At 42.5% G+C, this 14,392-nt stretch overlaps 1 protein-coding gene across 1 annotated transcript in view; it reads right to left on the reverse strand.

Annotated features, from left to right (window-relative positions):
* Nucleotides 1-14,025, reverse strand: part of SERTAD4 (SERTA domain containing 4) — a 33,831-nt gene extending 19,806 nt beyond the window's left edge. Inside the window, exons 1-2 of the mRNA XM_039914778.1 lie at nt 13,502-14,025; nt 5,350-5,515 (exon numbers count right to left, since the gene is read on the reverse strand). The gene's annotated coding sequence lies outside the window, so the exon portion shown is untranslated. The remainder of the gene's footprint in view (nt 1-5,349; nt 5,516-13,501) is intronic.
* Nucleotides 14,026-14,392: the final 367 nt, after the last annotated feature.

A 14,392-nucleotide genomic window follows, 5' to 3' on the forward strand; every position in this document is an offset into this window, starting at 1 on the left:
GATTTGTAGCTTCTGATGCTTCAGACACTGCATTCATTTTCTGGGGTTAACTTGACTTCCTTTAATGCTTCTACTCATGGCCTTTGGGAAACACATAGGGGACTCTATGGCCTAGAGTTCAAACACAGTCTGAAAGCCGTTTCCCTTTTGGTTGCAGAATGACTATCGTGCCACTGCCTCTGCCCCTCCCTGAAGGAAGATTGGGCCTTTCATCAAGGAAAAGCCTTGCCGGCAGAGTTGAAAGTGACAGACTATTTTTAAACACTCACTTTATACTCTGTCAGTTCTTCCTGCACCATATCGCCTGAATCTGCCCCTTCCTGTCCATCCCAACAGCTACCACACTGGTACAAGTATGGTCTTGCCTTGGCTAGGCTACTATATTAGACACTTTGCTAGTCTCCCCGCCTCCATCCTCTCCCCTTTCAAATCTATATGTACATGCTGCTGCACAGACCATCTCCCGAAAGCGTTGCTTAGCCCACGTCTTCTCTCCTCCAAGCTCTCTACTGGCTTCCTGTATCTCTTGGCATCAAACAAAAAATCCTCACATTCAGCTTTGAGGTTCTCCGCCATTTGCCCGACAACCTATCTGCCCTCCTCATCTGCCATTCCCCAACTTGTATTTATTCCTCCCAAGCAACCTTCTAGTTGTACCTCGCTCTCAACTCTCCTGTCTCCATCCCTCATTCACACGGTTCCCCTGGCCTTGAATCTCCCTCCCTCCCCAACTCAGTTAGGCCATAGTTCTCCCCCTAATAAATCCCTCTAAAATCCCACCTCATCCAACAAGTTTGCCCTGATTAATTCCCCAGCCCCATGAACCGTATCATCCTTTCTGCCAATTCGAACATTCATGTGCATATGTCTGCTCAATTATTTATTTTGACCACGCTAGTTATAAATATCCTGTTTGTCTCCCCCATTACAGCGTAAGCTCCTTTCGGACAGAGAATGTGCCATTTTGTTAGTCCCTACTCCCCAAGCGCCTAGTACAGTGCATCACACTAAGTGGGTGCTCAATAAATGCTGCTGCTGTTACTGCTACTCTTTCTCATAACTGTTTTCATTTCATTTTCGTTGACTACTCTAACATACTTTGACCCTTTACAATCATAGCCTTATCACCCTACTGTTCCTATCTTATAACTGTCCTTGCCGCTTATATTTCTTTGTTTAACTTTTCCCCATGCCAGTCATTAATTCTCTCCCACCATTTACTCTTAGATTTGTGAAGTCCTCAGGAGGTAGGGACCCTGTCTATATCTCAGAGGGCCCTTTTTTTCCCAGAGTTTAGTATAGTGCTTTGTACACAGGAGGTGCATGATAGATAATATTACTACAGAGGATAGCTGGCTCATTATTCCCTCCTCCATGTCTTTTCCCTAAATTAATCCCCCATAGAGTTTACTTTGATTTTGATTTGTAACGGTGTATCTTATCAAGATGAACCAGCAGGGGTTCCAGGATTTAGTAGATCTGTGGAAATCTTGTCTAGGCAAATGTGTATCTTATGAAGTCATGCTCCGTGAGGTTTTAGAGTACGACTGTTACTATCCCCAGGATTTACTGAGTGCCTGCTGGGTGGTAGGCACTGTAGGAATGTCACATGGCTGGAAGACATATCCCCTGCCCTCACTGATCTTACAATCTGATCAGGGAAGCAAACAGACATGAAATGACAGATACAGAGTGGTTAATTGTGAGCAACAAGGTATAAATGGAGAAGCAGCGTAGCTCAATGGAAAGAGCCCGGGCTTGGGAGTCAGAGGTCATGGGTTCTAATCCTGGCTCCGCCACTTGTCAGCTGTGTGACTTTGGGCAGGTCACTTCACTTCTCTGGGCCTCAGTTACCTCATCTGGAAAATGGAGATTAAGACTGTGAGCCCCATGTGGGACAACCTGATCAGGACAATCTGATCACCTTGTATCTCCTCCAGCACTTAGAACAGTGCTTTGCACATAGTAAGCGCTTAACAAATACCACCGTTATTATTATTACTATTATTATTAAATCATAAATACTGATGCATCCATACATCAGTAAACCTATACGTGCTGATAAACACGTGCATGCTGAAGATGACTGACCTGGGAAGGCAACCTGGAGAAGGTGGTTTTTAAGAGGGCTTTGGAAGAGGGGAGAAATATGGATTGGAGAAGTTGTGGGAGGGAGGGTGTTCCAGCTAGGGGGAGCCGGAAGCAACGGGTGAGGCAAGAGAACCAACACTGAGGAACAGTTAGAGGCTTGCTTGGGAGACATGAAGAGCATGACCTTGAGGTGCAGCAGGAGAAGAACAGGTAGCTAAGACAGACACCAACTGATGGAGGTAGCCCTGAAACTGATGGTTAAGTGTTTCTGTTTTACATGAGAAACAACAGGGTACCATGGGAAACTTCTGACAAAGAGAATAGACGTGCTGCTGTCCATATTTTAGAAAGATGACTAGGACAGCTGGGTGAAAGACTGAAGAGAAGAGAGGCTGATACACTAGTCCATCTGAATGGCCATGTGGACTTGTACCAATGTGGTGGGTGTAGAGGTGGTGAGGAAGGGGCAGAGCTCCCTGAAATGTTGCTGAGCACAGAGCTCACTTCTCTCCTCAAAAACCTCCAGTGGCTGCTCATCATCCTCTGCATTAAGCAGAAATTCCTCACCACTGACTTCAATGTTCTCCATCAGCTTCCTCCTTCTCAACAGCACTCTTCACCCACTATTCCCCAGCTCCCAGAGGCGCAACGATGTACCTGCCACCGTTTTTTGGTGTTGGCCACCATTCTCGAGTCCGGAGTCCTTGCCCTGGACCCTATCCCACCCCAAAAGTATATGGGGTGTTGGTGTGGGGGGGTCTGAGGACAGACTTGAACTGACCAGGGACTCGGGAGTGGTGGCAGTGCCAAATCTGGGAACTGAGAGCAGCAGAACGGAAATGATATTAGACAGGAGAACTGGATTCGGAGCTTAAGTCACCAACACTGACTGCTGATGCCCGCCAGGATGGCTTGACTTGCCTCAGTTTGGCTCGCTGGCCAAGGGCTGTCAAAGTCAGTCCTGAAAGGCCCCACGCATCTCATCCTTAAAATGTTACATTTTTACAATCTGAGAAAAGCCGCATCTAATGAACGTCAAATGTTCTGACACCTCTAGAAATCCCTATTATTTCTTCCTTTCCTTTTTGTCATCCTCATCACCCAACTGAGATTTTCCAGCATCTGGATAACTTTCCTGCTGTATTTTAACAGAAATGATGCAGAGCAGTTTCCACGGCAGCTAATCCGGTCCCATACTGCTGCTCCGTACATTTACACATAATGCTTTCTGTGGGGAAAACATCCCATTGTTGGGCCCAGCGTGTGGGGTTAGTCCTGTGGGCCATTAATGGAGTCTGCGCATGCCAACATCCTCCCCTGCCCACATCCATTTCCTTAAGGAACAGAAAATCAAAGGAAAGCTGAAGAAAACTTGCAGAATTCTAATTAGGTTTTATCACCTCCAGCTCACCACATGGCAATTGCAGCATCCTCTCTCCACACCCCTACCCAATGGAAACTGATTCATCCTTGATGACAACAGCTCTTCCCTTACCACTTTCCAACACAAAAAGGTTCACGGCACTTTATGCTCCAACTTGGAGTCATTTTGGAGAAAAACATTTATTTCCCCCAAAGCCTCAAGATTCCAACATATCTGTGTACATGTATGTGCGTGCACGCACGCACACACACGCACCCCCCCCCCCCAATCATCGACAGTATTTATAATTAATGAACACCTTTTACGTTTGTCAGGGCTTTCTCCTAAATGCTTAGGGAACACACAATAGAAATAAAAAACATGATCCTGCCTTCAGAGAGCTTGTAAACCAACAGAAGAGAGAGTAGCCCAAGCCCTCATCCCCCAACTCTCCATCCACCAGGCCCCAACATCAATATTTGCTTCAGGTTTGGCTTCCAGTCAGTCCAAGTACATGTGTGCATTTGTCTCTCCATCTTTCTCTCTTCCCTTCCTCGACCCTCGTCTTTTCTAAAGGGGACCCTGCTGTCAGTTCTTTGGAAGGTCTATCCTGTTTCAAAAGTGTTGCACTTTCCCCTTAATAAGTATGCTCTCTTTTGGCCTCATGTCTTCTCCACTCTCCCCTTGATTTTACTCACGGGCCCTTCTTATCTGGGGAGTCTGTGAAGCTTTTCACTGAAGTGAATATCATCTGTGGCAGTTTTGTAATAGGAAATAAAAACGGTACTTCGTAAGGACTTACTATGTGCCAAGCACTGTTCTAAGTGCTGGGGTAGATACACTTTAAACAGGTTGGACAAGGTCCCTGTCCCACATGGGATTCAGACTCCTAATCTCCATTTTACAGATGAGGTAATTGTGGCCCAGAGAAGTGAAGTGACTTGCCCAAGGTAACACAGCAGACATGTGGCGGAGCTGGGATTAGAACCCAGGTCCTTCTGACTCCCAAGCCCATGCTCTATCCACTAAGCCATGCTACTTCTCTGGGAAATGGCTGAGCCTGCAGACCTTAGAAAGTTGGAACCAAGTGGCAAGCAAGTCATACCCTTCAAATCTGCATTTTCTTGGCATAACCCCCTCCAGAGGTAGAAAACTCAGACTTGAAGTCAGCATTCAGACTTCATGAATGAACCTAAGCATCTTCCTTTTTACTGCTCTAATTCAGATATTATAGGATGGAGGGCAAAATTCTCCTCTGAAACCTGTGGGGTAAATTTAACTGAAGGCTCCAAGTTTACTGTGAGCATAAATGTGTTGCAAGGGGGACAAGATCCAGGAGTCACAGTCCCCTCTGTGAATCTAGACTTTAATGGCCTTAGGCATTAACTTACATGGAAAAATAAAACCAGAGAATTGTTGAGTTTTTAAAAGTATGGTTTGAATAATTGGAAGCAAAACTACCTCGTAATGATCCAAAAATAGGGATCTGTGGCATTAATGGAATAGCGGAAAATTTCCAAGTCTGAATGGGGATTGCTTTGGAGGAGGGACTTTGTCCTTAATGAATCTAAACCAGTTTAGGATCTAAATTATTTATAGAAAAGAACATATGAGCATTATTTATTCTTGCAAAGATATTTCCAAATTCAAAGTATGCTTCTACTCTTGTGGTTTTGAGGGATTTTGGGAGGGTTTTTTGAGTTTGCAAAGTGGAAAGAAAAAAGAAAAAGGCTGGGGAAGTCTACTTAGATAAGCAAAGAGGAAAAGATTGAGCATAAAATTCAACTAGACCTTTACTCATTTTCCTCTTTCAATTTTTGCTTTTTGTCCCCATACTTTTTTCTTATTCTCTCATTCTTTTTCAATTCCCCCACTGGAACCCAGGATATACTCACAGAACAGAGGTCTCTTTCATCTGTGGTTCTACCGCTTGGATTGCGACTACCCAAAAGGCTGAACAGGAAGGGATGGAGTCCTAGCTGCTGCCGCTGCGACTGATGACAGAGTCTCCCAACAGGATCAATGGATAAGCCTCAGGTTCAAGACTTCAGGACCCAGAACCTGCACAGAGGAATTGATTATAGAGCTAGTGACTTCTATAGTGCCACCTGTAGTCTCTCATCCCTGTTGGTCAGATTCCTGCTGGGGCACAGAGGACAATGAGCAAATAAGTAGACAGTGGGGCAGCCTCTCGTATAGTTGCGGTCTTCACCCGTGTTAGACAGCTACAAACAGACTTGGGACTAAAATCCAAGTCTCCTGATTCTCAGAGCAGTGCTCCTTCCAGGCTACGAAGGCTTGCAACTTGCCTAGAACCTTGCAGAAAGACTCTGGTGGAGCCCACTTGAAGCTCTTTCAAGCTAAGTCCTTACTAAGATGCCAAATGGCTGTCTCTCAGTAACCATACTGAGGGTCACATGGAGCATAAATATTAGTCTCTCCTGGGAGAGTACACAGGAGAGTCTGTATAGGAACATGGGGAAGGCTATTCCTGACACCTAACATCTAAGAAGCAGCACGGCCTAGTGGAAAGAGCATGGACCTGGGAGTCAGAGGACCTAGGTTCTATTCCTGACTCTGCCACTTGCCTGCTCTGTGACATTGGGCAAGTCGCTTAATTTTCTCTGTGCCTCAGTTACCTCATCTGTAAAATGGGGATGAAGACGGTGAGCCCTGTATGGAACAGGGACAGTGGTCAACTGGATTGTCTCGTTTCTTACTCCAGTGTTTAGTACAGTGCCTGGCACATAGTAAGTGCTTAACAAATACCATAAAAAAGCAGCTGTAAATTTACTGCCTAGGTGGAGGCCTATATGAAGCCTATGTGATCCTATTTATATAGCTCTGCAAAGCTCTCCACCCACCCAATGTAGCTGCTGTGAACAGAGAATCCTTCCATTTCCTAGCTCAGCACTGAACATTTGCTATTCAGAGCGCAGGGATGCATGAAATACAAATTCAGTTGCATCATTTTACAGCTTTTGGTGTTTTTGGGTGCATTCTTTCCAAACCATGCTTGATTTTGTTTGCCCAGAATGTCAACAAAAGGCTACAAAATGTATTCTATTCACTCTAAACTATTACAGTAACATGGAGTCTTATGTGCTTCTGCCCTCTGAGGCAACAGGATAAAACAGGATAAATAATTAAATATGATGGTATTTACTCCTAGAGGAAAAAAATGAAGTATATCTTTAAAAAAAAAAATCTCTTCACAACCAGGCTGCCTAGCTTTGTGTTAATAACCAGATGACAAGGGGTAACAGAGTAAGAAAACTCTAAGATAAGCATGCTCAATTTGGTTTTTAAAGTATTTTTTCATTACATTGGGGATTTTTCCTTGAGAGATTTCATTCACAGAGCTATTTAGAATTCGGAATAAAATGTCTTTTCTTTCAGAAACAGGGGTACTTTCAAAAGAGTTGATAATTTAGTTTCTCTTCATTTTAGTTTTTTTTTTTAAATTCTATATTTTCCACTCAAAATATTCTTTGATCTTCTATTTCTGAAAAAAAACAACGCAGCCATAAAAGTGAGGAGCAAATCCAAATTGTAACAAGCTGGGGAGGGAATAATGGCCAATTAGCACAAGTAGCAGTAAAGGTATTTATTAAGTGCTTACCGTCCTGTACTAATCACTTTGCTAAGAGATGTGAGAGAACACCCCACCCCCACTTCCATTACCAGGGCAAACCACTGCTGCTGCCGAAAAAACAACTCTAGCTAATGTCCTGTTGGAGCTAAGACATACCTTTTCCCCTCTAAAATACTGGTGTCTGAGCAATGCTTGCTTAAGTGACAAGGGACGAGACAAAATGTTCTACCATGTTTCATGGACAAAGTGGGCAACGTGTACAAAGAGATTCTCTTTCACAGACACTCACACTCCTGGGTTCACTTCACCACCAGCAGTGGCATCATAAGGCCGAAGTACTCTCCTATGCTGACATTAAGCTTTATATATGTCAGCGTTAGCGGCAACAATTTTGAGAACTAGTTTTCAGTTTCTAATGGGATGCAAGGCACGTGTCCTGATTAAGCGGTAATCAACCACTCTAAACTTTTCCCAAAATCCCATTAGAGGGTTGCTTCTAAATTAAATCGTTTCTTTAAGAGCCACATGACTTATGTGAACTTTATTTCTTTCAGGACAGCCTTTTTCTATCATGTCTCAGATTAACTCTTTAGGATTTTTACAGTGTGAAAATCATCAACCCAAAGTGACTAAGGAAAGGTCATGAAGCTTCAAAACTAATCTGAGTAGCTCCTCAAAAACAAATCTGTACTACCCCAATTATCTGAGCATTCTGACAACAAACTGGTACATTTAGTTGTGTTTGCGTGTGCATGCAGTTTTTTCAGTAATAATATGATGGTATTTGTTAAGCGCTTACTATGTGCAAAACACTGTTCTAAGCGCTGGAGAAAAAACATCCTGATATTTCATTTTCATTGGTATTGTACTGACTACTTCAGTCTTTGAATCGGAGGACCCCCAGAAAGCCTGTGCTCCCTGCACCCCAAAGAGAGGCTCAGGCTCAACATTTGAAAATTTCTACTTATTTCCCTGCCAGCCTCCTTATTTTCCCAGTCTAGCATCTTTCCATCATTTGCCATGCTCTTCCAGGCCTTTAGAAATGCTTCCTGTCAAAGTTACTTGGGAAAAATCTTTAACCAATATCTCCTTCATTTCTTCTTTCCTCCTCTGCAGTTAAACACTTTTCTCTTGAGTTTTGAAAAATAGGCCTATTCCATGGCAATTTTAAGTTTCTTGAAGGCAGGATCCTTGACTTTTACTTACATTAAATACAATGCCTAGCAAAGCATCACATAAATTGTAGCCATTTAGATACTACTAAATCAACACAGTACTATTGCTGGAGAGTCCAGATGAAACCTACTTGACAGGCATAATCCTGCCAAATCCCCAATGTAATGAAAAAATGTTTTAAAAACCAAATCGAGCAGTTTATCTTAGAGTTTTCTTACTCTGTTACCCCTTGTCATCTGGCTATTAACACAAAGCTAGGCAGCCTGGTTGTGAAGAGATTTTTTTTGAAAAGAAATTTTGAAAAGATCCTGCCAAATCAGTCACTGAATTGATTTTTGGATTTAGCAATCCATCAATCAGTGGTATCTACTGAGCAGTTACTGCGTGCAGTATACTGTACTAAGCACTTGGAAAACTACCATGAGTTGGTAGATGTGATTCCTGCCCAGAAGGAAACTATAGTCTACACGGAAAGGCGGCATTAAAATAAATTAAGGATAAGGGAAATAGTAGAGTAGAACATTTATGTACATATTGTGGGTTTGGGGTGAGTATCCAAGTGCTTAAAGGGATACACAGCCAAATTCACAGCAGGGAGGGCAGATAAGGGGAAAAAAGGGGCTAAGCCTGGAAAGGCCTTTTGAAGGAGATATGAGGGTTTTGAAGATGAGAATGGTGGTCTGACAGATATGAAAGTGGAGGGAGTTACAGGCTCCAGGAAGAACGCAGGCAAGAGGGCGGTGGTGGGTTAGACACAAACGAGGTACAGAGAATAGGTTGGTGTTAGAGCAGAGTTTATTGGTTGGGTTGTAGTAGGAGATCAGTGAGGTTAGGTAGGAAGGAGAGAGCTGATTGAGTGCCTTGAAGCTGATGGTGAGGAGTTTCTGTTTATTGTGGGAATGGACAGGCAACTGTTGGAGGTTTTATGTCTTCTACTGTGGAAATGCCACACTTTACAAATAAATAAAATACATACTTTGCTTGGATAACCTATAAAAATGCTAAAAGCCCAGAGGAGAATGTAGACTCTATCTGAGGCCAGACTGGAATGGCTCATCACTTAGACACAGGCTGTACAGAGGCAAAGGAGAAGCTGCCGAACAACTGAAATAGGAATTCTGGCATAGGAGTAAGATTGCAGTCTTTGGTTAAGTCCAAATACATTCATGTAGGTGTGATTGGTGCACTGTGATCCTACTTCCATTCCTGTACCTTTTTGTGAAGAAAACTGTTTTGAGGAATGCAAACATTCTTCGAATGAGTTGGCATTATATACCCAGTGGAGTGTTCAGATTAATGCGCCACACCCTTTACTCAGATTTCAGTTGTTCCTGCAGATAATAGCACTCTTATCCAAACATACACTTCAGGCTGTGCCAGTTAGACACTGACACCAGGTGCCAAGAAGTCAGGGCTGTTTGCAGAAATCATACACGATCACTCTATAATTAAGGCCCAGACTAGGAGAGTTTGAAACAAAACATCAAAAGTCACTGAGTCTACATGGAATGCGGTTGCACTGAGAATCACATGACTATATTTGTCAGGGAAATATGAAGCCAACAACAGTGATCTTTTAATTTATTTTTGGTGGCAGATAATAAAGACTGGGCACCTGGAAAATAGAAAAAGCCAAATCCAATTTGGCCCTGTCTAAGATTTCCTGTGGTTGTCAGTAGGTATGCCAAGAGGAAAGACATGCTTCCTCCAACAGAAGAGAAAATGTAGGAGGCAAAAAGGAGGCTTGGTGGAAAGTCAACAGGATTGTGATTATTTAGCCTCAAAACCTGAAAGTTGGGGAGGAGCAAAGAGGGGTCCACACATAGGTGACCTTCTCCTCTTTTTAAACTGAACCCCCGGGCACTTTCACCCCGGGTCTCAGACAATCAATCTTATTTACTGAGTGCTTCTTTTGTGCAGAGCACTGTACTAAGCACTTGGGAGCATACAATATAACAGTGTAATAGAGTTGGTAGAGACGCTCCCTGCCCACAATGAATTTACAGTGAAGAGGGGTGGAAAAAATCCCAAATGGTTGCTGTGAGCTCTTTGAAGACTGTCTTCTCAGTCTCCGCTCCCAATAAAATCTCTCCCCACTTGCCAGTCTCACACTCAAAGTGAGAGGTTGGCACCTAGGGTTCTATCAACAACAAAAACGATTGTTCCTTAGACTTTGCTGAATAACTCCATATGCTTGTCCATAAAAAGCTGGAATTAGACCTTAAATGTCATCATAAATGGTCAGTTTTGTTTTTTCTTAGCAGCCCTAAAGTTTGATGGGGGTAGATATTCAAAACTATCGATTAACATTGGTTTTGGGGGTTACATGAGGATTAAAAAAAATCCATGTTCTGTTTTTCATAACCATAGATATTTGGAGCTGGCTGTACATTCAATTGGATCCATATGTAAACTTTACATTTCGAACAGCTATTATTACAGCCTTGCAGATAGATTCAAAACATCTTTCAGGAGCTAAAAGCCCTTAACCAGCCTGAAAACTTTCCACTAGCACCTTACAACATGCCCAGTGTTCTGGTGAAGATCCATCTCCCATCTAAAGGCTAAGAGAGGACAGAACTGATTATGTGGGTCATAATTCTGATTTGTAAAATAGTGTTTACTTTCCCAGAGCCAAATGCTTTTAGGTGCAGCCTAATTTATTCTAGGCCTGTCCTAATTTGCATAGCTCTGTTTTCAGGTGTTGGACTGTGTTCAGGGGGGAAAGTAAAAATATTTTCTAACCAGAATACAGCGACAAAATAATTTTCATCTTGGAACAGCTGTTTTGGGAGTTTATCTTCTACCCGAACTGAGTCCGGCCCGTTCTGGTTAACTTCCAGCCCTAGCTGTGTTAGACTATAAGACAGTGGAAAGGAAATGCAAATGAATTCTAAAACTGGTCCTTTCCTCAATCCCAACACCTTTTTAAGGTAGTGTCACCTTCTCCTTAGTAGTATACTCTTAAATAACTCTGGTTATCTGTTCCATAATAGACGTAGGTGCAAAGAGTTAGGTCCTCTATTTTTATGTAGATGGAAATAGCATTTAATAATTATCTACTAGCAGTAATGTACTATCAAAGGCTAAAAGAGTTTTCAAAAGGCCCCATTCTTGGTAAGACTTCTGAATCAGCTTCCTCACTGGTTACCCTGCTTGTGACTTATCTCCTCTCCAGTTCTTACTTTCATTATGGCCCATGGGAGTGAAGCATAACCTAATTACACCATATGAAATGGGGGCCGTTGGCCAATTTTTCCCCATCACAGAGAGGCCAAATGCCTATCTGGAATGACCCAGGTAAAGCCTGGCATGGTGAGTGGAGAATGGACTTCTTGAGAGGTCTTGCAATTTTGCAGGTTTTCCCCCAAAATGCATTGATGCCTTGATGATTTTATGCTCTTGATCGTTTTTCACTTGCTTTATTAATCTGGTTCACTATTCATCTCTCCACCATGAAGGAGTATATTAAAATATTGAAGGGCAGGTTTTGAAGTCTTTTATATCTCTAACCACAAAGATGCTGGAGGAATGAAATGAGGCATTCACACTCAGACATTCTCTCAAACCCTTTCTTTACTCTTACTCATCCAAAGAGTCCCTTGAGAACAGTATTGTTAGAAAACAATTAAATATATCTTCCTGACTTGTCTTCCCCTTTAGATAATCTCCCTGAGACCAAAAATTATACTTTCTCTAGTGTCAGCAACTCCCTCCCTTGGGCCAGTAAGTCTCCCTGTAGTACCCTGCCCCTACAAGTGGTAATCAGAGGTGGGTAGTCACAACATGCAAGTTAGGTAATATGAGCCCAACAGAAATCCAAAAATGTAGCAATTCCACTGTACAATAAAATATCAAGTTTCTTAAAATGTGCCTTCATTATGTGTGCTTTCTTTGAGCAGGGGTGGGGCAGGTTTTGCTGCCTAATCACATGTCATTTCAGTGCTTCCAACACTGTTTTGTTCCTCATGTCACGTCTTAGCTACAGTAGTTCGGGAATACAGCTCAATTCAAGCTGTGTTAAAATAACTTTAGTGCAGGACCCGAAATTGTGCTGGTGGGCTGGGACCCAGAGCAGGGGGCAGGGTTGACACTCAGAGGTGGAGGGAGCCTGGCCCATTGCTGTTAAGGAACTGTTGTGGAACTGCAGGATGTGGGAGGCAGGTAGGAGTAAGAGGAATGGTGAATTCTGAACAAAAATAAGGCACTTGAAACTAAAGCTTTCAGTCCATAGCAAACATAACGGCTGCTCTGCTCCTGGTGTTCTATGTCCGTTTGCTACTAACAGATGACAGATGACCGGGAAGACCCTTAGTGTAGGCTCTTTTTGCTTTTGTTGAGGAATGTAATGTGACATGATGCTGTTTCTACTGCAAGACTTACTAAATTCCACTCCATGCCTCTGTTGCTAATACATCTTTTTGGGGTTTCTGTCAAATGAGATGCCTAATCTTGTCTCTCAAAGGAGTTTCAGGAAAAATTCTCAACATAGTAGGAGTAATTAGGATGAACCTCCTTTGTTGGGGAAACTCTGGCAGAAGTTAAACTTTTTTTTATCTGAAGCTATTGTTTTACTAGAATCTTCACATTTTCCTTTCCATAAACAATGGAAACATTAATATGCCACTATCACCTGTTTCTCTGTGATGTGTGACCTTCATAAAAATTAAAGGCACATTAGTGAATATATTTAATAGTGAAAAATATAAAGTGTATGTGTGTGTGCGTGTGAGAGAGAGAGGTAGAGAAAGATGGGGAGAGAGAGTGTGTGTTATGTGTATGTGTTTATTGAACAATATATCAGGCCCAGGAAGTTAAAATGGAAAGATTTTATATCTTTGCTACTTCACAGATCAACGAGAAATGACTTCTTTCTTTAAATCTACCTTGAGAAAGTTTTCAAAAGGCAAAGTGGGGAAACTGCTAAAATAAAAACATTATGGCAAAAGGAGTCACTCTACTAGATGCCAAATGATCAGGCATTTGGTCAGCAGCGCGATTCTTATAAAAAACTTTTCATTCTGGGCTTTCTGCTAGACAATATGTTTTACTTAATGGACTATTACATACGCCAGAACCTTTTACTGCATTTAGGTAAAGAACATTCCCTCCACAAAAGCAGCAACTTTAGTTTGCCCATAATGTGCACTGCACTTTACAACATTTTGGAAGGTTTCAAAGAGGTGTTCCACAGTGAGGAAGGATGGAAAAATGGAAGAACGGGAGCCACTGTGGAGTGCAGGGAGGAAAGAGGAAGGGCCAAACTGCCTACTTACTTTTGGATGTGTTGATTGGTTTCTTTTCAGCTCTAGGCAGATGGGCATATTGTAACTGGCACTGCTGTATTATAGTTACTCTCCCTATGAAGCGTCAGCCAAGGTAGACCTATTGCAGATTTTCGGTTGCAGTCTTCTTTTTTTCCCTAAACTAGGAATGACTTTATTTTCAACCTGAAAAATATTATGGAATATTTTGTTCTTCCATGAAAATACAAAATAAACTTCAATATTTTTTTCTTTTAGAACTCTTAAGTATGAGAGTAGTGATACTCTACAATATCTGATGATACACAGCCTTCCAGAAGATGACAGGGTGGCATCTGGTTGTGGATCCTTAAGGTAGAAAGCTGGAAGTAACACCCACCAATGAACGCATGGCATGCAGATCTGCAGCATTACTTCTGGAATTTCATTTTTCATCTACAGCCAGCTGCAATGCTAAGGAAATAAAAAAGGATGACCTAGGGCAGTGGTGGGCAACCTCTGGCTGAAGGAGAAACAAAGTGAAATCTTTGAGCAGAAGAGCCAATCATACAGTTTAAACATATAATTAGCTAGCTCCCATCACTGCAAATTTAACATTTAACTTAATCCTCCAATACACTAACACTCCCACAGAATGACCTATGGCTACCCAGTTTTATAGGGTCCCAATAGATACACAGTGCATCTACATCATGATGCAAATGATGTAGTACAGTTATATTACCGCACTGCCTAGTTGTTTCTAGCGGCAGGTATTCAGAGCAACAGCTCTTGCAGTCAGCAGTGGGGTGGGGAAGCAATGTGAACGTTCCAGTGGAAGGAAAGGGGAAGGGGGGCGAGAGGGGGAGCAGAAGGGATACGAAATGATGGGAGCAGCATGGGTCCAAGCAGTGTGAATCTCGC

Source organism: Ornithorhynchus anatinus, chromosome 19 (assembly GCF_004115215.2).
Source record: "Ornithorhynchus anatinus isolate Pmale09 chromosome 19, mOrnAna1.pri.v4, whole genome shotgun sequence".
Classification (NCBI taxonomy): domain Eukaryota; kingdom Metazoa; phylum Chordata; class Mammalia; order Monotremata; family Ornithorhynchidae; genus Ornithorhynchus; species Ornithorhynchus anatinus.